Below are 24,164 nucleotides of genomic sequence, written 5' to 3' on the forward strand. Positions count from 1 at the left end.
GACAGGAACACACTTCAAAACGACCTTGACAGATTAGAGAACTGGGCCAAAACAAACAAGATGAATTTTAACAGGGAGAAATGTAAAGTATTGCACTTGGGCAAAAAAAATGAGAGGCACAAATACAAGATGGGTGACACCTGGCTTGAGAGCACTACATGTGAAAAGGATCTAGGAGTCTTGGTTGACCACAAACTTGACATGAGCCAACAGTGTGACGCGGCAGCTAAAAAAGCCAATGCAATTCTGGGCTGCATCAATAGGAGTATAGCATCTAGATCAAGGGAAGTAATAGTGCCACTGTATTCTGCTCTGGTCAGACCTCACCTGGAGTACTGTGTCCAGTTCTGGGCACCACAGTTCAAGAAGGACATTGACAAACTGGAACGTGTCCAGAGGAGGGCAACCAAAATGGTCAAAGGCCTGGAAACGATGCCTTATGAGGAACGGCTAAGGGAGCTGGGCATGTTTAGCCTGGAGAAGAGGAGGTTAAGGGGTGACATGATAGCCATGTTCAAATATATAAAAGGATGTCACATAGAGGAGGGAGAAAGGTTGTTTTCTGCTGCTCCAGAGAAGCGGACACGGAGCAATGGATCCAAACTACAAGAAAGAAGATTCCACCTAAACATTAGGAAGAACTTCCTGACAGTAAGAGCTGTTCGACAGTGGAATTTGCTGCCAAGGAGTGTGGTGGAGTCTCCTTCTTTGGAGGTCTTTAAGCAGAGGCTTGACAACCATATGTCAGGAGTGCTCTGATGGTGTTTCCTGCTTGGCAGGGGGTTGGACTCGATGGCCCTTGTGGTCTCTTCCAACTCTATGATTCTATGATTCTATGATTCTATGAATGCTACCTACAGATCTCAACTAGTCCTTGGAGGGGAATCATGCTTTGTCCTCCACAACTTCAGGGAATAGGCAGAAAATGGGCTGCGCAAATCCAAGCTAAGTATGAGCTTCAGAAGGATCTCGTATATTTGAAATGCCTAGCCAATTTGTAAATGACACGCACATTCACAAATCCAGCTTGTTGCATTTTAATGTATTTGAAGCTTAAAGGCTTTCTATTTTCTCATTTTAGGGTGGGGGGGGGAAGGAAATTTGGGGGTTGAGTGCAACTTTCTTCCAGCTTTTAATATCAATGAAAGCAACTCTCTGTTGCCATCACTTATAGTCATATAAAACGAACATGATAAGGAAGGAAATGAGTCTTTCCGCCCCCACACATCAAATGCATAAGTTTTCTCATGAATCATTCAAAGTGTAGCCAAATACACAAAGAGATTCTCAGGGCAGTTAGAAGGAACTTTACAAAATAACATTTCACATTTCAATTAATTCAGCTAACAAGTTAATGATTTGTTTATTTATTTTTTTATATTACACATGCCCCGCTAAGTGACAAGGCACAACAACTGGGGATTGTTTGAAATGTCAAATGGCTCTATTTAATTTATGTATGAAGTTAATCTTTCGTGTTCAAATACCCAGAGGATGCAGTACATGTGCAGAGGGGATGTTTATTCCATCCACCGAACACTGGGTATTTTAAATTTCATTTTGTCACACACAAGCCGCCTATTCAAATCCAGATGACTCGAAGAGGATGAAGTAGGCTGGTGAAAATGGCCCTTTGCGAACTTTCGCACATATCTGCCAACACACAAATAATGAAATTGAGTCCAATATAAGGTAAAGGGTAATGGGACTCCTGACCATTAGGTCCAGTTGCGGATGACTCTGGAGTTGCGGTGCTCATCTCGCTTTATTGGCCGAGGGAGCCGGCACACAGCTTCCGGGTCATGTGGCCAGCATGACTAAGCCACTTCTGGCGAAGCAGAGCAGCGCACGGAAACGCCGTTTACCTTCCCGCCAGAGCGGTACCTATTTATCTACTTGCACTTTGACGTGCTTTCGAACTGCTAGGTTGGCAGGAGCAGGGACCAAGCAACGGGAGCTCACCCCGTCGTGGGGATTCGAACCGCCGACCTTCTGATCGGCAAGCCCTAGGCTCTGTGGTTTAACCCACAGCGCCACCTGCGTCCTGGGTTCCAATATAGTCTGACATTAGTTGTCTTATTAAGAATAATATGATTTCAGTTCTGCTTGAAAATCTGATTTATTTGTTACCAATAGGGCCTTCAGAGAAAAAACTGAAAAATATTGGAAAAAGATCCCACACAAAGACATGGTCGCATTGGTTCAACAGACCCTGCTGTGGCATTAATATGTGCCAGTCCACAGATGCCCAAACATCTCCATGCTCTTCGTTATAATTTCATGTTTACATCATCTCCAGCTTCCCAGGCTTCAAAGGTAATGGGGACACTTTCGCCTGAGCAATGTTAAATGGGTTGTCAAGCACAGATCTGAATCATTCTTGAGTGCTCCCTGTTTATGTGCATCTGAAGTAGTCCCTAAGGATGGAGGGAAATGTTTTATACATTGTTTTCTTCTTCTCCTGAAGCACATTTTAATCTCTTGTGCCATATCAAATATTTTTCACATTGCTACCAACCACTGCCAATGCTCCTTGCCCTTCTTGGAAGCATCAGAATTTGGGGCTCAATCTATGAAAATAACCCACCCAGCGATATGAACAAGAGCTTTTCAATAGCACTGTCAGCTTCTTGTCCATTGGTTTCATTACCTTGTAGAGGCCGAGAACTGAGAGATCCAGAGAGCTATTTACGGTCATACCTCTTGTTGTGTTTGCTTCACGTTGCGGCTTTTCGGGTTGCAAACACGGCAAACGGTTTCTCCCTGTGCGCGTGCACAGAAGTATTATGCGCGCTTTGCACCGGTGCAGAAGCACTCTATCATGCTCCGCGCTTGTGCAGAAATGCCACTCTAGTTGTGGACTTTTCGGGGTGAGAACGGCAACCTGGAACAGATTGTGTCCGCAACTAGAGGTACCACTGTATTGGTTGCTGAGGACTATGGATAGGCAGATCAGCCATTCCATGCAAATTTTGTATCTACTCAAATGCAGGTTCATCTCATGATATAATTTAATGATTTTTTTAAAAAAGAAATGCACAGAACACATTTATTTAAATCATACACAATTTCCTCTAAAGTATACATTTTGTATTCAGTCTTCCTCTGAAGTAAGCATTTTTGTACACTTACCAATGCATTTTACTTTAAAATATATGTTTCCGTGCATGTTTTTTAAATAAATAAAAAAATTGAAACCGCACCACACGATTCCAAGAAGTATGTTGTCCCAATGATAACAGCATTCCAATTCACATACAGTGGTACCTCGGGTTACAGACACTTCAGGTTACAGACACTTCAGGTTATAGACTCTGCTAACCCAGAAATAGTACCTCGGGTTAAGAACTTGGCTTCAGGATGAGAACAGAAATCATGCAGTGGCGGTGTAGCAGCAGGGGGAGGCCCCATTAGCTAAAGTGGTGCTTCAGGTTAAGAACAGTATCAGGTTAAGAAGGGACCTCCAGAACGAATTAAGTTCTTAACCCAAGGTACCACTAAGTCTGGGACTTATGAATTAACTCAGCTCACTTTAAAAATGAGGAGCATCAAAATTTCTCCATCCCTATAAAGTAAACCGATCATTGGCAGAATAGACCTCAGCATCCATTGCTAAATCCACCAGCCAACTTTCCAGAAACTGCTTGGATTAATGAGTTTATCAGGGTGGAATATCTTAGTGGTAAGACAGAGGGAAAGGGACTTGGCACTGCGGGAGGGCTCAGCATAGCTGTGTCAACCTGACACTTATACCGCAGCACCATGCCAACCTCCTCACTCCTCTTCCCTTACACTTTTTTTAAAAATAATAATATTTTTTTCTTAGATTTTCCACAGTGATAACACAAACAAAGCAAAATGATACACAAAAAAAGAAAAAGAAAAGAAAGAGAGAAAAAGAAGGGGGGAAGGGGAAAACAATAAACAGATAAACAATAACAACAAACTTAATTCTTCACAAATCCAACCTTTTAAACATCTTGGTTGACTTCCTCAAATCCCTCCCTTCTGAGTTTCCTTGTAATTAAAAGTAACAGCTTTCCAATATCATTATTAAACTAAAACAATTTCCAGTTATAGTCCATCTTATTCACTTTTCTTAACATTCCAAATCCCATTTATTTAATCATAACTTAATTTAATCTTAGGCCTATTTGTTTCTTTCAAGTAATTTCTAATTTTTTATATTACAATATTTATTCAAATAGTCCTTGAATTTCCTCTCTTCCCTCACACTTTCTGCAATGTCCCATAGTGTTAGGAAACCAGGAGAGCAATGGAGTCCATCTGCGCTGCTCCACTTGTCACAACCGCCTGCCGCTTTGGAGACCTTCAGGTGAGGAAGAATGGGCCACCCCACACTGCCACTTGCTGTCCTCTGAGCCAAACTCCTTCATGAACGGGTCTTGCTGATGGGGAGAGGGGAAACTAAGTAGATTTCAGCCCTCCTGAACCACACATCACTTTTCTAATTTGTGTGTGAGTTAAAATGTTTTTGTTCATAGCACGTAATTTTCTGTTGGCAACAATTAACCAGGATATATATAAAGGTGGGTAGGGCACTTCAGCATTTGAGGAAGGCTGAACTTTACCAACACTGACTCTGAACTTCAGAAGATATTGTACGACTTAATTAGTTGTCGCAGTGGTTGCTAAGTAATAGCCACTCACCTTAACAGGTCATTTGATGCAGTCGGTGAAATCAATGGTGGGTTCTGAATTAGCTATTAACCATCAAGAAAGAAATACTGAGAGCAATTGGCAGTGATCCAGCCAAACAGAAAGCACACGGTTTTCACTGTCTGATGGAAAATGGCATTGGATGGTGCACCCACAGATCTTTGTCATCCTGTAGTCAACAACGCTTGATTTTCTGAATCACTCACTCAAAAACATCAACCCGGTGAGGCCCACAAAATATAAACAGAATATTAGGGTTTACCAGCAAGGGGATATAAACTAAGCTGGATATTAGCCCTAATGCCACTTCATAAAGGGAGCAAGATAAGAACAAAAGGGATATTGTAAAAATGGGAAAAGTTCAGAAAAGAACAAGCAAAGGAATCAAGGGAGTGGAGCGACTCCCTCATGAAGAAAGGTTACAGTGTTTGGGGATTTTAGTTTAGAGAGAAGATGGGTAAGAGGTGACACAATAGGAGTTTATAAAATTACACACAGCATGGAGAATGTGGATAGAGAAATGTATTCGTCCATCTCTCATAACGCTAGACCTGGGGGCATAGGAGCCAACTCCTTGGAGCTGAGGACCCCTCGCCTCCCCATAAAATATTTGAGGAGGCTATCAAATACGGGAGTTCCCCTCTCCCTTCTGGTAGCTCAATGATAAGTATTAATGAGCATTTGGTAGATTTATAGTCTTTTACTACAGCATTAAGTTGCAAGCACAAACAGGCAACCCTCCGTAAGGATATCAGTTGCTTATTTTGACTCCTCTCTGCTTCCGCAGCAAGAAGCGCACCAACAGGAAGTCGTCCCCCCATGTCTCCTTTGATCTCTGACACGCTCAGACCTCTGAGTTAGGGTGTTATCCCCCATTCTCTATTGATGTATCACCCAGCTGCTCCCTCCCTTCTGGTTGCTTAGCTACTATCTCATAACTCGGTAGCTCATCTCTCAGCTGTGCAGCTTCTGTGTCTGCCTGTCTCTCTGCTTCTGGTTATGCTGGAAATGGAGGGGGGAATATTCTTCCTCCTCTTCTGTTAGCAGCTGATCTCCCTGCGATTGCATTCCCCCATCTTCCGATCCAGACCAGCCTCTGACAAAGCTGGGCCTCCCCAAGGTTGGTAGGTATTGCCATTCAAATGGTGTGAATGCACCATATCATGTGATCGATTATGCAAGACGGGGCTTACCTGGGCCCCCCCAATATTTTATTTAAGCTGGCTCCCCTGCCTTGGGGACATCCAATGAAGGTGCACATTGGAAGATTCAGGACAAACAAAAGAAAGTTCTTTGTCATACAGTGCATAGTTAAACTGTGGAATTTGCTCCCACAAGAGGCAGTAATGGACCACCCTTAGAATTCTTGAGATTACCTAGAAATATTTTTAAAAAGCTCTGTCTCAGCCAAACAATCCTGTGCTTCTTTGTCACCTTTGCCCACCTGTTTCAGAGGTCTCTCTATAGCTTGCATCAACCCCTTGCTTTGCAACTTCAATCCATCTATTGCAACCATTACAATGGCAGAACATCACAAGGCCCGTGACTCGGAGGCATGAACCTGATATTGCTACTCCCGCCAGAGGCAGTGATGTCTACCAATTTGGGCGGCTTTCAATTCATGGAGGTCAAAGCTTTCAATGGCTACTAATCAAGTTGGAGGCTATGTTTTGCTTCCGTGGGTAGAGGCAGTATGCTTTGGATACCAATTGCTGGAAGCCACAGAAGGGGAGAGTGTTCTTATGCTTGGTTGGCCACTGTGAGAACATGATGCTGGACAAGATGGCCATTGGCCTGATCTAACAGGCTCTTCTTTTGTAGGGTTGCCATATGTCCGGGATTCAGCCATTGGAAACAGTGTCCTGGTGGAAATCACCAAAATGCCCAGGAAAATCCAGGTGTATGGCAAAGACTCTCCTCCCTGAAAGAGAGGGGAGTGGTTGTGGGCGGGAGCCCGAGCACCGCCCAGCAGGGGGCGTTGCCCCCTGCCTCCAGCTCACCTGGCTGGCACTCACGCCCCCCCGATGGCCACCCAACCAGGTGCCGTGGAGGGGGCGTGTTCAGCAGCCTTTTGCTGCAGTGCCAGCCTCTCCCTGGCCTCATTCCTCATCAGCGTCCCATCGCAAGTCCGCTTTACCCTACTTACCCGCCTTTTCTTTCTGTCTTTTACCCCCAGTTATGCTCAGAAGAAGCGTGTGGATTTGCGGCCACAGTATAGTTCATTGGGCCCGCGTACAAGCGGTGAGCTGCGGTCTTGCATCCAATCTTGGCCTTCCACATGGTGTTTGAGTTTCCTGGTTTTCGAGAAGAGGCATGCGTTGGGAGGAGCTGATGCCATTGCTGTGGGAGAAAGTAGCCAAGTTCGGCCCTCCCGACATCCTTGTGATTCATTTGGGGGAGAATGACCTTGCTAACAGAAGGAGTGTGGACTTGTTGTGGAGCATAAAAAGAGACTTGAATGCATTTGCAGCCTTGTGTCCCAGAACGACGGTGTTCTGGTCCTCCTTCCTGAAAAGAACTGTTTGGCGCGGTGCGCAAAGCTGTATGGCCATTGAAAGAACCAGGAAACTCGTAAACCGGGCGGTAGCCTGTTGAGTGCGCTTTATGTATGGCCAAGTCATTTATCATGACCGTATCCGGATTGGCGACCAAGCTTTATACCGGAATGACGGTGTCCACCTATCGGATTTGGGGAACGACATTTAGTTAGCTAGTGTCATCAAAAGTATCTGGGATTGGTTGCAGCTTTGAGGGTATTGGCGGCGAGCCTTTGGCTCGGGTGGCGGTTAGGCATTGGAATAATGTGTTGTGTGTCGAAGTGCTAGGTGTGGCCATCGCCTATGCCTTCAATTTTTAGGGGTATTCCGTTAAAGGAATCTGGCGGTCGTGTATTCTGTCCGATGCCTGCTTGGCGGGAGGCCATGGCACGACCCTCGGTGACAGCAGGGGTGAGCCTATAGTTGGATTAGCATCAACAGGCTCCACCTACTGGTGAATAAACCCACTTGTTTCGATCCAATGCCTAAGCCAATACCTTTTCATTGCTGTAATCAATAAAGTTGTGGCCTTTTCTAGCCCATCAACCTTATATCACTTGTCCTTGTGTCTTCATTTCACTTCGCGGGGGTCGGGTCCTCGAACCACAAAGACTCTCCTCCCTGAAAGAGAGGGGAGTGGTTGTGGGCGGGAGCCCGAGCACCGCCCAGCAGGGGGCGTTGCCCCCTGCCTCCAGCTCACCTGGCTGGCACTCACGCCCCCCCGATGGCCACCCAACCAGGTGCCGTGGAGGGGGCGTGTTCAGCAGCCTTTTGCTGCAGTGCCAGCCTCTCCCTGGCCTCATTCCTCATCAGCGTCCCATCGCAAGTCACCCACCCTCCACTCCCTTTTAGTTAGGGCTTAGGTCATTGGCCTTGCTATGGACCTTAGGTTGGTCGCCCTGGTTGCCCGGGGGGCCTGGTAGGAGTTTTTCCATTTGGCATTAGGCTTTTTGGTTTTTTCGCCTACCTCGTAGCAATCGTCACAACTTTTGTGGTATTGGTGGGTAAGTTAGGCATTGGAATAATGTGTTGTGTGTCGAAGTGCTAGGTGTGGCCATCGCCTATGCCTTCAATTTTTAGGGGTATTCCGTTAAAGGAATCTGGCGGTCGTGTATTCTGTCCGATGCCTGCTTGGCGGGAGGCCATGGCACGACCCTCGGTGACAGCAGGGGTGAGCCTATAGTTGGATTAGCATCAACAGGCTCCACCTACTGGTGAATAAACCCACTTGTTTCAATCCAATGCCTAAGCCAATACCTTTTCATTGCTGTAATCAATAAAGTTGTGGCCTTTTCTAGCCCATCAACCTTATATCACTTGTCCTTGTGTCTTCATTTCACTTCGCGGGGGTCGGGTCCTCGAACCACAACCCATGTCGGAAGTGCTGATTTTGACTAATTTCATTAAAAATAGCTCAACAACTTTTAGCAAAACTAAAAGAAACTCAACAACTTTGCCCCCCCCCCAGCTTAACTTTTGTGTCTGGATTTTCACTTTTTGAAATATGGCAACCCTATTCTTGTGTGCTCTTATTATGGGCATTTAGTTCATTGCGGAATTTTTCTTCCATACTAAGCTTGTTGCTCCTTTGCCTCTTTTAGTTCTCAGGGATTCCCACCCTCCTTGACCTGTGGTCCAGCTAGCTAGAGATGATGGGAGTTGAAGCCCCCAAACAGCTGGAGACCTAGGTTTGGGAAACTCTGCACTAAATGATCTTCCACACCATTTCTGAACATTTTCATTAGATTATCTGAATCCAATGACTTCCCGGAACTCTCCTCTCTCTCTTGTTCTGTATTCAACCACATATCATGGATCTGCAACAATTTCTTTTCTTGCTCCCATTTTTGCATTGTAAGTTCCTCCAGTTCTCGACCCTTAATTTTGCTCGCTTCTGCCAAATTTCTCTTCTCTCTTCGAGAGCCAGTGTGGTGTAATGGTTAAGAGCAGTAGACTTGTAATCTGGTGAACCGGGTTTGCATCTCACATGCAGCTGCTGGGTGACCTTGGGCTAGTCACACTTCTCTGAAGTCTCTCAGTCCCACTCACCTCACAGAGTGTTTGTTGGGGGGGAGGAAGGGAAAGGAGAATGTTAGCCGCTTTGAGACTCCTTAAAGGGAGTGAAAGGCGGGATATCAAATCCAAACTCTTCTTCGTCTTCTCCACTTCCAGTTCCAACTGGAGGAACTGCCTGCATGTCAGTAGGATAACATCCCGTATTTAGGAGATACAGTATTAATTCTTCACACGCTGACTTCCGTTTTCCCCAACCCCTGTCCACTGCACCAAAACCACATCTCCCTACTTTCACAAAAACTAAGATCAGGAACAGGGAGCGATTACATGAATCGTGTAACGAGGGAAATATGTCTTATCTTATAGTGTCCATATACGTTAATCCGGCCAAGTTCTTACCATTTTATACCCAGGTCCTCTTTTAGACAGTTCAGACTGACTGCTTGCAGGAATTCTACAGTAAGATCGCTCAGACTGATATTCTTGCTGGTAATTTAATTCAAAGGAAATAGCAGTTGAGTGTGTGAGGTAGAAAGTGTGGCATTACATTGTACAATCTATGCATTTCAATTGCAGATCTAGATGCCCGTGGCTAGGGGGGCATGAAATATGGTCATCTGTTGTTTCATGTGCTCAAATTAAAATATTTATAACTATGACTTTGGAGGACTTTCGTTTCTTACAGATTCAAGCTTGTCTTTGAAAATATAGCCATGCTCTTTCCCAGTGTTCAACATCCAGGTCCACACACAACTTTGCATTCAGATGCTAATCTAAGTCGCCTTGGGTTCTAAAGCTCATGATATATCTCAGTTTTGCCATAAATATGCCAGTTTCTGTGGCACAATTATTGCTATTTTCCCTGGAAGAATTTTTAACATAAGATTATTCAGTCATGCTGATGATTAATTATATATAATTGATGCCATAATTAATGCCTAAGCGTACCTTTTATGGCAGGATGCTTAGCAAGTATTAGCCTAAGTTGGTGTTTTCCAAATGTCACACAGCTGAGGTGTGTTTTATTTTCTGTGTTCAAACTGGAGGCACACTTCAGCTTCTAAAGGCTCCCTTTCAGAGTGCCGCCAGAAGGAATTATTACCTGCCTGTTTGTTTCTGTATCAATACTGGCATGGCAATGACTCGTGCAGAGAAGCAATGGGGAACATCTCCTGCAACAGGATAATTCTACTTTGTGTCTGCGTCTTCCTGCCAGGCTTGCCATGTGACTTAAAATTCTGCCTTGTGAGTCCAAGATCAGGAGGTTCAGGCTAGCAGGGGAGCTGCCCATCAAGGAGTTGTTAGGAGCACAGAAAGGGCAGTGGAGTAGCAAGGCCAGGTGGTACCTGGTGCAGAAAATTTCTTGTCATCCCCCCCCCACATTGAAATCTAGTTTGACTCCCAAGAGACTGCATTCTACTCACAGTATAAAAATACTGACTGTGATCTACCCATTGTTATTGCCTGGAGTTGCTGAGATTTTTCTAGGGAAGGATTGACCACAGTTGTTGAGGGTTACAGGGTTTGGGTCCTGACTTAAGGGAGCTTCTGCTTCTCTCCTTCCCTCCACCCTTCGCTTGTCTGCTCACCTGCCTCCTTCCCATCATCTCCCTGCCTGCCTCCTCCAGCCACACGGGAGCACAGGACTGTCAAAATGAAGGGGGACGGGGGGAAGACTGCCGACGGCTCGGGGTAGGTGGGAATCACGGGCGGGCGGCACACAGAATGTCACCCCCCTCAGTGAGGACACATGGGGTGGGCCACCCCCAATGCCCCCAGCTTGCTCCACCCCTGAGAAAGGGGGCTCATTCAGACTCCCTTTCCCCCACCTATTTGCACTGTGTTTCCTTTGCACTGCGACAGGCTTAAAAAAGACCCTATCGGGTTTACTCTGGAAAGAAAAATACAGATTAAAAAGGGAGAATATGGGGATGGGTATTTTGATCCCCAATGATGTCCTGAGGATGCTGATAAAAACATGCCTGAGGAGCACAACAAATAACCAGCAGGAAGCTCCCCTAAAAGATTCAGACCAGATGGTATCAGATTTATCTTCCTCTTCTGCATGAACAGTTGAAGGTCCTGAAGTTGGATGAATGATAAATTGTGAGATGTGCCTGGAGAGAGCAGAGGAGAAGTAAGAGTGGACAAGTCCTTACTGCAGTTGTTTGGTTGAAGCAATTCTGTTTCCAATTTGTCTTTGAAGAAGACTCATCATCTGGGGCAGAAGGAATCATTTTTGGTTTTGATAAAGCCGTTTGTTCCATGGCAGTTTCCATTCTCAGTGACCTGAAACCCAACTTGTTTGTTTTCAAATGTGTCATTTGAAGCCCACAACTGCCGGTCTCCAAAGCTGATTTTCTAACTCATCGATGAATGGCTGGCTTCAAGGTGAACTCAGCTTGATTCATAGGTAGAGAGCAGTCAGTCAAGCTTTCAAGAAAAGAATGGCAAGGGAGTTGGAGTACCAAGGATAATTGCTCTGTGATGGGTTGTGGAGTTTGGTTCCCAACTTGCTTTCAAGATTCAAAAGTAAAGATTAAACCCCGCGGGAATATGAAAGAAAAGTCACTGCATACTTGTCAGATAGCATAAGCTTGTTTCCTCCTCCACAGGCTTTATGAGTGACCTCTAAAATGCATGTGAACTTCTTTTGCTGAGAGTTTTCAGATCAAAAGCTACTCTGGAGTAGAATCAGAGAGAAGCTGCAAATGAATTCATTAGTTAGGAAGCAAATGGGACTGGCATGTTGACAGTCTATTTGCTAAGCAACACCCACCTTACAATGTAAATAGTTCACAACATATTCTACATTATGCCATTCATGAGACATTAACAACAATAATATATTTATTGTTTTATTTTTATTTCACCTTTCTTCCAAGCAGCTCAAGTAGGCAATACATAGTTGTCTTCCTCCCTACTTTATTCTCACAACTACCCTGTGAAAGAGCATAAGCTGAAAGGCAGTGACTGGCTCAATGTAGGCTTCATGGCGGAGTGGGGTTTCAAACCCTGGTGTCTCAGGTCTTTGTCCAACACTCTAACCACTGCACCACACTGTCTCTCTTTGCTGATCTTTGAATGCGATGCTTTTACAAAGAAGAGATATGACAAGTCTAAAACTCCAAGAGAATTAGAATCTGAAACAAAGAGACACAGATAAACAGCAGAGGAATGGAGAAAGTGAGTCAAGGACAGGCAGGAAAAGAATATGTAATGATTTCAACCATATGTACTTTGTATTAGTTACAACTACATATAGGGATTAAGGCAGGGCTGGAGACCTAAAGTCCTCCAGATGATGTTGGACTCCAAATCACATCGGTCCAAGCCACTATGGCCAATGACCACAGATGAAGGGAGCTGTAGCTCAACATTGGCCTAAGGACCACGTGGTTCCCCATCCCTGGACTAGACAGGTAATCCAAAGGCCTCCTGAGAAAAACATGAATTTTGAGAAGAGACTTCAGGGAGACCAGTGAGGTGTTTCATGTGGAGCTGCTTCCAGAAGGGGAAATACATGCATGACTTCTCATGCTGGTATATATTGTCTCCTGTTTGGAGGCAATGCTGGAGAAATGGGAATTCACTAGGTCGGTAGGATCCAAGCGTTCCCTCGAACTGCTCCTGCACATGCATATTTCCCCACCAATGTTGAACCCCAATGTCATTACAGCGAAGGCCATTGTGAGTTCTACAGTGGCTGGTTGGGGCCCTGCAAGGCCATATCTCCCTCTCTGAGGTATGACCTTCCTCTCTGCCGTAGGAGAGAAGGATCCAAAATATCTGATGCCCCAATACCACCAGGATGCCCTCCCACCACACATCATGGGATCCCTCCCTGTCTTCGATGTAATCAAGTGAACCTATCCTGCACTGCTGATTTGCAGTTGTAGCTGGTGCTATTGTTTGGTTGCTTTGTGTTGCAACTGAAGAGGGAAGCACTTCAGAACTCAAATGCTGCAGATGGCTAGCCAAGGAAGCACTTCATTACTGAAACAGCCTTCAGTTAAAGTTCTTCATTGGCATTGATTTAACTCAAGCAGTGGCAAAGCAAGGTTAGGTGGCACCCGGTGCGGAAAATTTATTGTTACCCACCCCACATTGAAATTATTAATTTTTGCCTGCAAAAATGGTTTGACTTTATTTCATATTTTGGGGGGAGCCAAAATGGTTGAGCTTTCTTTTTTTCTTTTTTTCCCTTTTTTGCAGAAAGCCAGTGCATGCCAAACCAACAGTGTCTCTCACAAATATTTAGCACTGCACAGATTTTGTCACCCCCCCCCCTTGGAGGTGACACCCAGGGCAGACTGCACCCGCCACACCCACCTTGCTCTGCCCCTTAACTCAAGATCCCTTCAGCAAAAGGAGCAATATGCATCTCAGTTTTTATTAAAGACAAGAGTTTAATGCCTCCACATAGTTTGGTGGAAGTTTTGAGCCCAGGACTGTAATATGTATTAATTAATACCAAACACGATCCAACTAACAGGGTGCTTTTAAGCTCCATTGATATTGGGAAAGAGTTAAGTGTCCATTGTTAAGTTGAAAAACAGCAAGGCAAAGATAAATTGTAAGAAAGTTGTGGAAATGATCAGTACATAACTTTGGTCAAAAAATGAACCCAAGGAAAGCATAACTGAAATGGGAACTGTTTGTCAAAACCAGGTTTACTTCTTTGACAAGTTCTGCTCTCAAGAGGACAGCAAAAAGAAAGAAATTGTTCCACATGGTCTTCAAATTCCATTAGCAAAAGTGGTATTACCCAAAATGCCTTTCTACAGCAGGGCCCAACTAAGCTGGAAAGTTTTCTCTAATTCCAGGAAAATCTTTCTCTCTTTCTCCTTCCCTCCCTCCCTTGTCTTCTAGGCTCCATTAGAAGGAGAGAGAGAGAGAGAAAATCTATATTAAGAAAAATGGTGAAAAGTGTATCCAGCCATTCTATTCTGTTCTATATTTCCAACCACCTAAGTTAGCAAGAACAAGGTAAGTGCAAAGGGAGATAAATTACTTTCAACTTTCAGTTTTACACATTGTCATCTCCAAGGAGCAAATTCACAACTACTGCTCCAAAACAGAAGATATGATACTGTTTTCTGCTTGGCTGTCTATAAAGACAGGAAGGCAAGTGTGTGTGTGTGTGTGTGTGTGTGTGTGTGTGTGGGAGAGAGAGAGAGAGAGAGAGAGAGAGAGAGAGAGAGAGAGAGAGTGTCCCACTTCTGCTACTTCCTCAATTCTCATGCAACAATGAACCTTCTGAGAGCTTTTTACTGCGGGTTTTTTTTATAGCTCCATAGTGCAATTCTATGTATGTCTTCTAACTCCCATTGACTTTAATGGGCCATATAACTCCCAAGCAGGGATGTAGAAGGCCACAGTCTTAGAGGGTCATATTCACACAGCTCCAAGGGACAAAAAGTCCAATGCTATTTCATAGAATTGTAGAGTTGGAAGGGACCCCCAAGTCCAACCCCCTGCAATGCAGAAATCTCAGCTAAAGCATCCATGGCAGATGGCCACCCAACATCTGCTCCAAAGCCTCCAAGGAATGAGAGTCTACCACCTCCAGAGGGAAACCAACTGTTGAGCAGCTCCTACTGTCGCAAAGTTCTTCCTGATGTTTAGGCGGAATCTCCTTTCTTGTAACTTGAAGCCACTGGTTTGAGAAAACAAGCTTGTTCCTTCTTCCATGTGGCAGCCCTTGAGATTTTATTGTGAACAGCCCTGAGACTTCCAGGTATAGGGCGGTATATAAATTCAATGAATGAATGAATGAATGAATGAATGAATGAATGAATGAATATTTGAAGGTGGATACCATATCTCCTCTCAGTCTCCTCTTTCCCATTACTCATAAGGCTTTGGCAGAATCATCATCGGGTTCCCTCTGCCCTACTCCAGATCAGCTTAGTCAGCAATGTCTAGGCAACACGATGACCATGTACATACGCAATAGACAATCTTTATAGAATTCCTTCAAACCATAACAAGTACAAAATGAAATCTTTAGCCTCAAAGTCTCTGAAAATCTTCAAATGAAGCGAGGTACCAGACTTTGTATGATGAAAGATAAACTGTGAAGCTTTGTGTATTAGCAAATAGGATGTCCAACACTGAACAGTGATTCCAGGTATTGACTACTGTTTCATAGAATTCTTCGTCAGTGTGGTGGGAAGATATAGAATTGCTTCATAAACCCATCTGTTTTCGAATGAATGTATGTAAATGAAAATATGAAATGCTGTGGAACAGTGCTCATGTAATAATGTAGTCACTAATGACTACATTACCAGATCAGCTTAGGGCTGAGTCACACATGCATGCTCATTACACACAGGCATGCGGTGCATAGCAGAATCCGCTCCCATGGGATGCGGCAATGGCCACCAACTTGGATGGCTTCAAAAGAGGATGAGACAAATTCAAGGAGCAGGAGGCTGTCAGTGGCTACTACACAAGATGGCTATGCTCTGTCTCCATGGTTAGAAGCAATATGCTCCTGAATACCCATTGCTGGAAACCACAGCAGTGGCAGAGTGCTCTTGTGTTCGTGTTCTGCTTCTATATGTATCTGGTTGGACACTGTGAGAACAGGGTGCTGGACTAGATGGGCCATTGGCTCTTCTTATGGTCTTGCAATACCAAGGGATGGCTTGATTGGGTGAAGCAATAAGGACAAAACACAGCACACCTCTTTATGCCCATCATACATCACCTCACACACAATCCTTTTCAATGAAAGCAGGTCACAGATTCACTTAATGATGAGCTACAAGCCCCCATATGACATTCAGCATGAAGGGGCTCTCATGCACAAGTTGGCCCTAGTCTGTGATGAGCATATACTTGTAAAAAATAGATTGCAAAAATGCATTATTTGTGGAATTCCCTCTCCACTAGGCTGTGATGGACAGTAGAGGTGTATTAGTGAATGCAGAAGGCACACTTGCTACCCATTTTGCCTGTTTAAACTTCAGACACGTGTTTTCAGGACTCATACTATTCCTGTGTTTTGTCATTTATTTTCAATTTTTTGAGAATCAATTTTGGGTTGTTGTGACCCACCCTGGGATCTGCTGATGAAGCATGGGTTATATAGCAGCAGCAACAACCCTTTGCAAAGTTGTATATATTAGGGGATACACACACTCTCTCTCTCTCACACACACACACAGTGGTACCTCAGGTTACAGATGCTTCAGGTTACAGACGCTTCAGGTTACAGACTCCGCTAACCCAGAAATAGTACCTCGGGTTAAGAACTTCAGGATGAGAACAGAAATTGCGCGGCGGCAGCGGGAGGCCCCATTAGCTAAAGTGGTACTTCAGGTTAAGAACAGTTTCAGGTTAAGAACGGACCTCCAGAATGAATTAAGTTCTTAAACCAAGGTATCACTGTGTGTGTGTGTGTGTGTGTGTGTGTGTGTGTGTGTGTGTAGATATATATATGGATAAATTCACTCTAAAATGCTGGTGATTTTTATGAAGACATAAAAAAATAATTTAAAAATCACAAGCCAATGTAGACATGAGGAGAACTGAACTTAAGATTGAGGTTGGAGAGAAGTGGAGATAAACTGAAAATCTGACCTTGGGAGCAAGTCCTATGCAGACCTAAAGATGGTCATTGCTCAGACCACAAGTTTGAAGGAAATCCATCATTCCATTTCAGTCACAGACTGAAGTACTCGTGTACTTGTGGCCACCATGTGCTCTTTGGCACATCATGCCCTGTTGGGGAGCATGCTATGCCTGCAAAGCAGCATGCTAGAATACAGCCCCAGTAGAGATTTCTGCCCAGTAGCTGCACTGAAAATTGTGGGTGCCCCGGGTTCAAACGTTTCCATGAAAAAAAGAACCGAGTCTTTCTATCGTATTATTACATTCTAGGCAAGTCTAGAACAAAGGGAGGGGATGGAAATCCCTGAATATTTCACTTGTCTTGCAGTTATTTCATCATATTTTGTTTTTCAACCCAGCCATTTCCCCGGTGCCAAAGGCAAATGCTCAGAAGTGGTGAGGCAGTGACAAATGATGTGCAGTGACTCACGGAAAAAGGGCCTGAGTCAGATCTAAAAAGAGAGACTACTCTGTCAGCTCCAGGGTTAGGGGGTGGTGACTGCCTGTCCAAAGGAATAAGTCTACAGCCCGTGCAACTTATTGACTGTGAAAGAGTTAACCGATGGGGATTTCATGTTTTAAACAGCTTATTTGCCATGATCCAGGAGTGCCTTAGAACTGCTATTCCCTGCTGAGTTGGTTGCAAGCATGCCACCTTCATTGTGGCTGTCAATGCACTGAACTCTTCCTGTGAGTACATTTTGTCCTAAATCAGGCAACCCCAAACTTGGCCCTCCAGATGTTTTGGGACTACAACTTCCATCATCCCTAGCTAACAGGACCAGTGGTTAGGGATGATGGAAGTTGTAGTCCCAAAACATCTGGAGGGCCGAGTTTGGGGGTGCCTGTCCTAAATATTAGTTTGAGCTTTTAAAGGTTTCTGTGTGCTCACACTATTTATGCATACAGTGGTACCTCCGGTTGCAGATGGGATCTGTTCCGGAGCTCCAGTCGGATCCCGAGGCTTCTGCAACCAGGGTGACCGCTTCTGCACACACACACTTGACAGTAGAGCGCATCTGCGCATCTGCGTGTGGCAAAAACCTGGAAGTATACTTCCGGGTTTGCTGCTTACATATCCCGAAGTTTATGTAACCAGAGGGTTCGTAAGTGGGGATACGACTGTATAGACATGTAGACCTCACACAAACACACATGCCACAGTAATCCATGGTAACCTTCTCCTAAGCAATACCTAGCCCAAGAGTCTGTTCTGCAGCCTCAACTTTTGTAGTTGGAATCAGTCAGGTAAGTTCATTGTGCAGTGAACCAGGATAGGGTCTTGGTTATGAATCTCGCTTACCCTGACATACAACAGGTGCCATCGTTGTTCACCTTTCAGCACCACCTGAAAACTTACCTATTTACTAGCATAATATAACTCGCATTTTAAATTGGCTGCTGCTTGCATGCTATTTTAATGCATTGCTGTTACATTTTAAAATACTTTGGCTAATTGGCATTTGGCCCAGGTGGATGAGTGGATTTTGGAAAATATCAGAGCTGGGGTGGTGTTTGTGCCTGTCAGGTGCATTGGGTTGAACATTGAACATTGACCAATGGGACCATTGTGAGTATGTCAAGTTCATATACCCAAGGAGCACAAAGTGAGGGGGAAGAGTTTCCTCAGGCCTTGCTGCATGGTCACAGCATGTTGCTGACAGCTGGCTCAGAAGATGGGAGAGTTGAAATGCTCCCATCTATCCACCTCACCTCCAGGACCTCATTGGTTTTGGTTAATTTGCTTCAATTATTCTGATTGCAGATTCTATGGTTGTTATATTTTAATGAATTCAACCTGTTACCCATCTATCTTGTCTCAAGTCTTCTTGGGTGTGTTGGCAATCTTGTGATTTCTGAATTCAACCAGGGAAAAATGACAGCACTGGTTCTTGAGGAGTTCAAAAGATACAGCCAAGGGCATGAGTAATAAAGCATAAGGTTGCAATGTAGCTGTGGAGCAGATGAACCTTTCCTTGTTGTGGATTATAAGATACAGACTTATAATTTATTGAGCATGACATGCAATGATTATGCACTGAAGCATCTTTTTAACTGGCAGCTTTAAAATATTTAAACCACCAACTGGCTTACCTTCACCCTCTTTTGAAAGAAAGTTTTAACAAGAGGGATAAAAGGTGATTTGCTTAAAGTGGATGACAGAGAGTCACACATACTCAGAAGGTCCATGACTTTTGTGAGACGGATACATATTCATCCCTCCCCCCATCACTAAAGTTACACCAAAATATCCATATTCAAAACCAATTTGCCCTGAAACTATTTTCCTAAACAGCCAGACAAGTACTGGCATATTGAAAAAAATGAAATTTCATATACCGTATTTTTCGCTCCATACGACACACTTTTTTCCTTCCTAAAAGGTAAGGGGAAATGTCTGTGAGTCTTATGGAGCGAATGCGTGGTCCCTGGAGCTGAATTGCCCATGGGCAAAAAGCAGATCATGCTTTCTTTTTTCTTTCTTTTTGAAAGAGGGAAGTGGGTATTGAAACAAAGCCGCTGATTGGCAAGCGATCAGATGTGAGATAAGGGACGCTAGCAATAAAAGAGGCTGCCTGGGAGGAGGGAGGTAAAAGCCCATGGATCCTCAGGATTTTTGCATTGGGTCACCCCAAATTCACCGTCAAATCACATGTCTATGGCCACAATATGAACCACAAAAATCATATATCCACTGTTTCGTTCAGAATATTTTTTTTTCTTGTTTTCCTTCTCTAAAAACTAGGTGCCTCTTATGGTCGGGTGCGTCTTATTTAGCGAAAAATACAGTGTATGTGTGTATTTTTGTATATATGTGTGTGCCTATATTCCGTATGCCGGGGAGGGGATACAAACTGCATTCAGAAGGACATTTCAACTACCACCATGTCAGATAAGATTAAAAAGGTCTCAAGTGTAATCTTTTTTCTTTTTTACCAACTGCAGTGGTAAGATCGCAATCTTTTTCTTTCTTTTTTTCATGGAACTGTTGTTGTTGTTGTTTAGTCGTGTCCGACTCTTCGTGACCCCATGGACTAGAGCACGCCAGGCACTCCTGTCTTCCACTGCCTCCTGCAGTTTGGTCAGACTCATGTTTGTAGCTTCGAGAACACTGTCCAACCATCTCGTCCTCTGTCGTCCCCTTCTCCTTGTGCCCTCCATCTTTCCCAACATCAGGGTCTTTTCCAGGGAGTCTTCTCTTCTCATGAGGTGGCCAAAGTATTGGAGCCTCAGCTTCATGATCTGTCCTTCCAGTGAGCACTCAGGGCTGATTTCCTTAAGAATGGATGCGTTTGATGTTATGGCAGTCCATGGGACTCTCAAGAGTCTCCTCCAACACCATAATTCAAAAGCATCAATTCTTCGGCGATCAGCCTTCTTTATGGTCCAGCTCTCACTTCCATACATCACTACTGGGAAAACCATGGCTTTAACTATACGGACCTTTGTTGGCAAGGTGATGTCTCTGCTTTTTAAGATGCTGTCTAGGTTTGCCATCGCCTTTCTCCCAAGGAGCAGGCATCTTTTAATTTCGTGACTGCTGTCACCATCTGCAGTGATCATGTAGCCCAAGAAAGTAAAATCTCTCCATTTCTTCCCCTTCTATTTGCCAGGAGGTGATGGGCCCAGTGGCCATGATCTTCGTTTTTTTGATGTTAAGCTTCAGGCCGTGTTTTGCGCTCTCCTTTTTCACCCTGATTAAAAGGTTCTCTAATTCCTCCTCACTTTCTGCCATGAAGGTTGTGTTATCTGCATATCTGAGGTTGTTGATTTTTCTTCCGGCAATCTTAATTCCGGCTTGGGATTCATCCAGCCCAGCCTTTCGCATGATGAATTCTGCATATAAGTTAAATAAGCAGGGAGACAATATACAGCCTTGCCGTGCTCCTTTTCCAATTTTGAACCAGTCAGTTGTTCCATATCCAGTTCTAACTGTAGCTTCTTGTCCCACATAGAGATTTCTCAGGAGACAGATGAGGTGGCCAGGCACTCCCATTTCTTTAAGAACTTGCCATAGTTTGCTGTGGTCAACACAGTCAAAGGTTTTTGCATAGTCAATGAAGCAGAAGTAGATGTCTTTCTGGAACTCTCTAGCTTTCTCCATAATCCAGCGCATGTTTGCAATTTGGTCTCTAGTTCCTCTGCCCCTTCGAAATCCAGCTTGCACTTCTGGGAGTTCTCGGTCCACATACTGCTTAAGCCTGCCTTGTAGAATTTTAAGCATAACCTTGCTAGCGTGTGAAATGAGTGCAATTGTGCGGTAGTTGGAGCATTCTTTGGCACTGCCCTTCTTTGGGATTGGGATGTAGACTGATCTTCTCCAATCCTCTGGCCACTGCTGAGTTTTCCAAATTTGCTGGCATATTGAGTGTAGCACCTTAACAGCATCATTGTTTAAAATTTTAAATAGTTCAGCTGGAATATCATCACTTCCACTGGCCTTGTTATTAGCAGTGCTTTCTAAGGCCCATTTGACTTCACTCTCCAGGATGTCTGGCTCAAGGTCAGCAACCACACTACCTGGGGTATACGAGACATCCATTTCTTTCTGGTATAGTTCCTCTGTGTATTCTTGCCACCTCTTCTTGATGTCTTCTGCTTCTGTTAGGTCCTTTCCACTTTTGTCTTTTATTATGGTAATAAATAATAAAATGGAACTGAATGGATGGCAAATTTAGAGAAAGGATTAAAAGTGGCTCGGAGCATCCTCCTAGATTTTCTTGAAACAGTCATAAACACTGCAAGTCTATTAGTTGTGTTGATTTTTCATAAGATTCTCTCAGCTGCATGGGTCATGCGCTCAGTGGCAAAGTTGGAGCACATATTGCAGTCCCCATGAAGTTTTCCTTCCTGGGAAGAATTAACATTATCCTTGCCTGTTCTGGGTAGCATTTAGGATACTTCCTGCACCAAACTTGGCCATCATATTGTGAGAACTAAGGTCCCTTCAGCATAGCCTGGCAGTCATGGGTGGGGGTATAGGAATTCATAACATCATGGCCAACTCAATATGGTAAGTGTACACATAAACATTACAGGTTAAGTGTTGATCGCTCATTATGGAGATATCTAACATGTGTTCCAGCCCTGGCTGCTTGCTTAGAAGGTACACTAGATAGTGTTCTCCTTACTGGTAAGCACAATTGAAATGGGCCCTGTTATTTTATGTTGCAACTAATTTCTTGAACAACGCAATATAAGGGGTTGAATCCCACTCAACTAGTTGGATTCAATTAAATCACTGCATGAGTGGATTTACTTTCACAAGCACAATGTAAGTTTCCCTCACTCCCCTCCCCCATGTGCCCCCCATTCTGGGATCTTCTGTATGCAGGTTGGGGGAACCCTGAGAACAGATATGGAGGGGTGTATCAGAGGAGGAGAAGGAGCGGAAGTTCCACTGAATATGTTCTGCAAACACAATGACTTAACTGATTACAAGCCAAGGTCTTTTCAATTTCTCCCTGACTTCTCCAGTAAGTGACTTGAACCATAATTTGGCCCTGGACTTCCACAGTGCCATAGCACAACAATATCTCAGTTGACAGTCCAAAAATGCAGCCCATGTGTCAAAGCCCTTTCTGTGTGTTGATTCATCAGTGTTGTTATCCCCAAGCAAGCTCTGAAGCAAGTTCATTAAGACATCACTGTAATAAGTTGATGAATGGCTGAACCCACAACTCATCACTGACCCACCCAAGCTTGCCATATTGAAGCTTCAAAGGGGGAAAGCTACTTAACTGCAAGCGTTGTGCAGACACTATAGAAGTCACGTCACAATTTATGCAACTTGTTAAGATATGCTAAGACACAGGGCTGACCAACTGGCTTATAGCATAAGGCACAAATGTGCTTGGTGCTAACAAGAAAAGATGCTTTGGTGGAAGGGAATGCAATTCTGCCCTGGACTATTAAACTTTCTCACCTAATATATCCATCTCACATGAACACAGAGCTGCAGTGCTGTTGCTATGGGAATGCCATCATTCTCTTAGCAACAATGTTCCCCACTTCTGTTGTGCTACAGGTTTGCCCAACATGGCTGCATTTAGACTTGCCTTTGCACACACACAACAGTTTATGATTGCGGGATGAAATGGACTGAAGGAAAGCAGATTGTTAAATTTGCAGCAGCTCTGAAAGATAAGCCACGATGCACAAAGAGAATATTCAGATACAGGATACAATTTTTGGGGGGAGGGGGGTCATTTCAAACTAGAACTGGTGTCATCGTGATATACAAAGCAGCAAATAAAGAAATGGCCCACAGGTGTATTGATCTGATCGATAAAGGAAGTCAGCAGGATCTCTTTAGCTGAACAATACGAAATCAATCCTTTTGTCAGCCAATATAAGAGGGACAAAGCGCCTCCAGACACATAATAGTTGACCCTACTTGAACATAATGAAACACACACCAGGTAAGAACGCATGAGGAGAAAAAGTCCCCTGGTCTATGCATGGTTAGCAGTCATCAGTCACCCAAAGTTGCATATATACTGCTGGGCAACTCAGAGTTCTGGTGAAATAGCCATGAGCTAAAGCACGCGTGTGGCACTGTGGTCTAAACCACAGAGCCTAGGGCTTGCTGATCAGAAGGTCGGCGGTTTGAATCCCCGCGACGGGGTGAGCTCCCGTTGCTTGGTCCCTGCTCCTGCCAACCTAGCAGTTCGAAAGCACATCAAAGTACAAGTAGATAAATAGGTAACGCTCCGGCGGGAAGGTAAACTACATTTCTGTGTGCTGCTCTGCTTCGCCAGAAGCGGCTTAGTCATGCTGGCCACATGACCCGGAAGCTGTATGCCGGCTCCCTCAGCCAATAAAGCGAGATGGCCCCGCAACCCCAGAGTCATCTGTGACAGTCAGGGGTCCCTTTACCTTTACCTTTAAAGCTGAGATGGCTAACCCTCCAAATATTTGGTAGGCTACAACTCCCATCATCACTGACCATTGGTCAAACTGGCTGAGGCTGATAGGAGTTTGAGAAAATCTGGAAGGTCACAGGTTCCTTCCCCTAGCCTAAGTGAAAGGGTGGCACATAGGACTGGAGACAGGGAACAATGTTTTCCTTTAATGTTCAATTATGTTGCTATATAACCTAGTCAGATGGGTGGGGTATAAATATTATTATTATTATTATTATTATTATTATTATTATTATTATTAAATAGGAAGTCCCTATTTTCACTGGAGAAATTTTGGAGGGTATGGGCTTGTCAACACTTACCTTTTGCCCCACTGAGCTTTGAAGCTCTGTGTCCAAGGGCTCTTGTTTTTGCCCCAGAGCTTTCCCCATGAAAACTCAAT

Source organism: Podarcis raffonei, chromosome 3, assembly GCF_027172205.1.
Source record: "Podarcis raffonei isolate rPodRaf1 chromosome 3, rPodRaf1.pri, whole genome shotgun sequence".
Classification (NCBI taxonomy): Eukaryota; Metazoa; Chordata; class Lepidosauria; order Squamata; family Lacertidae; genus Podarcis; species Podarcis raffonei.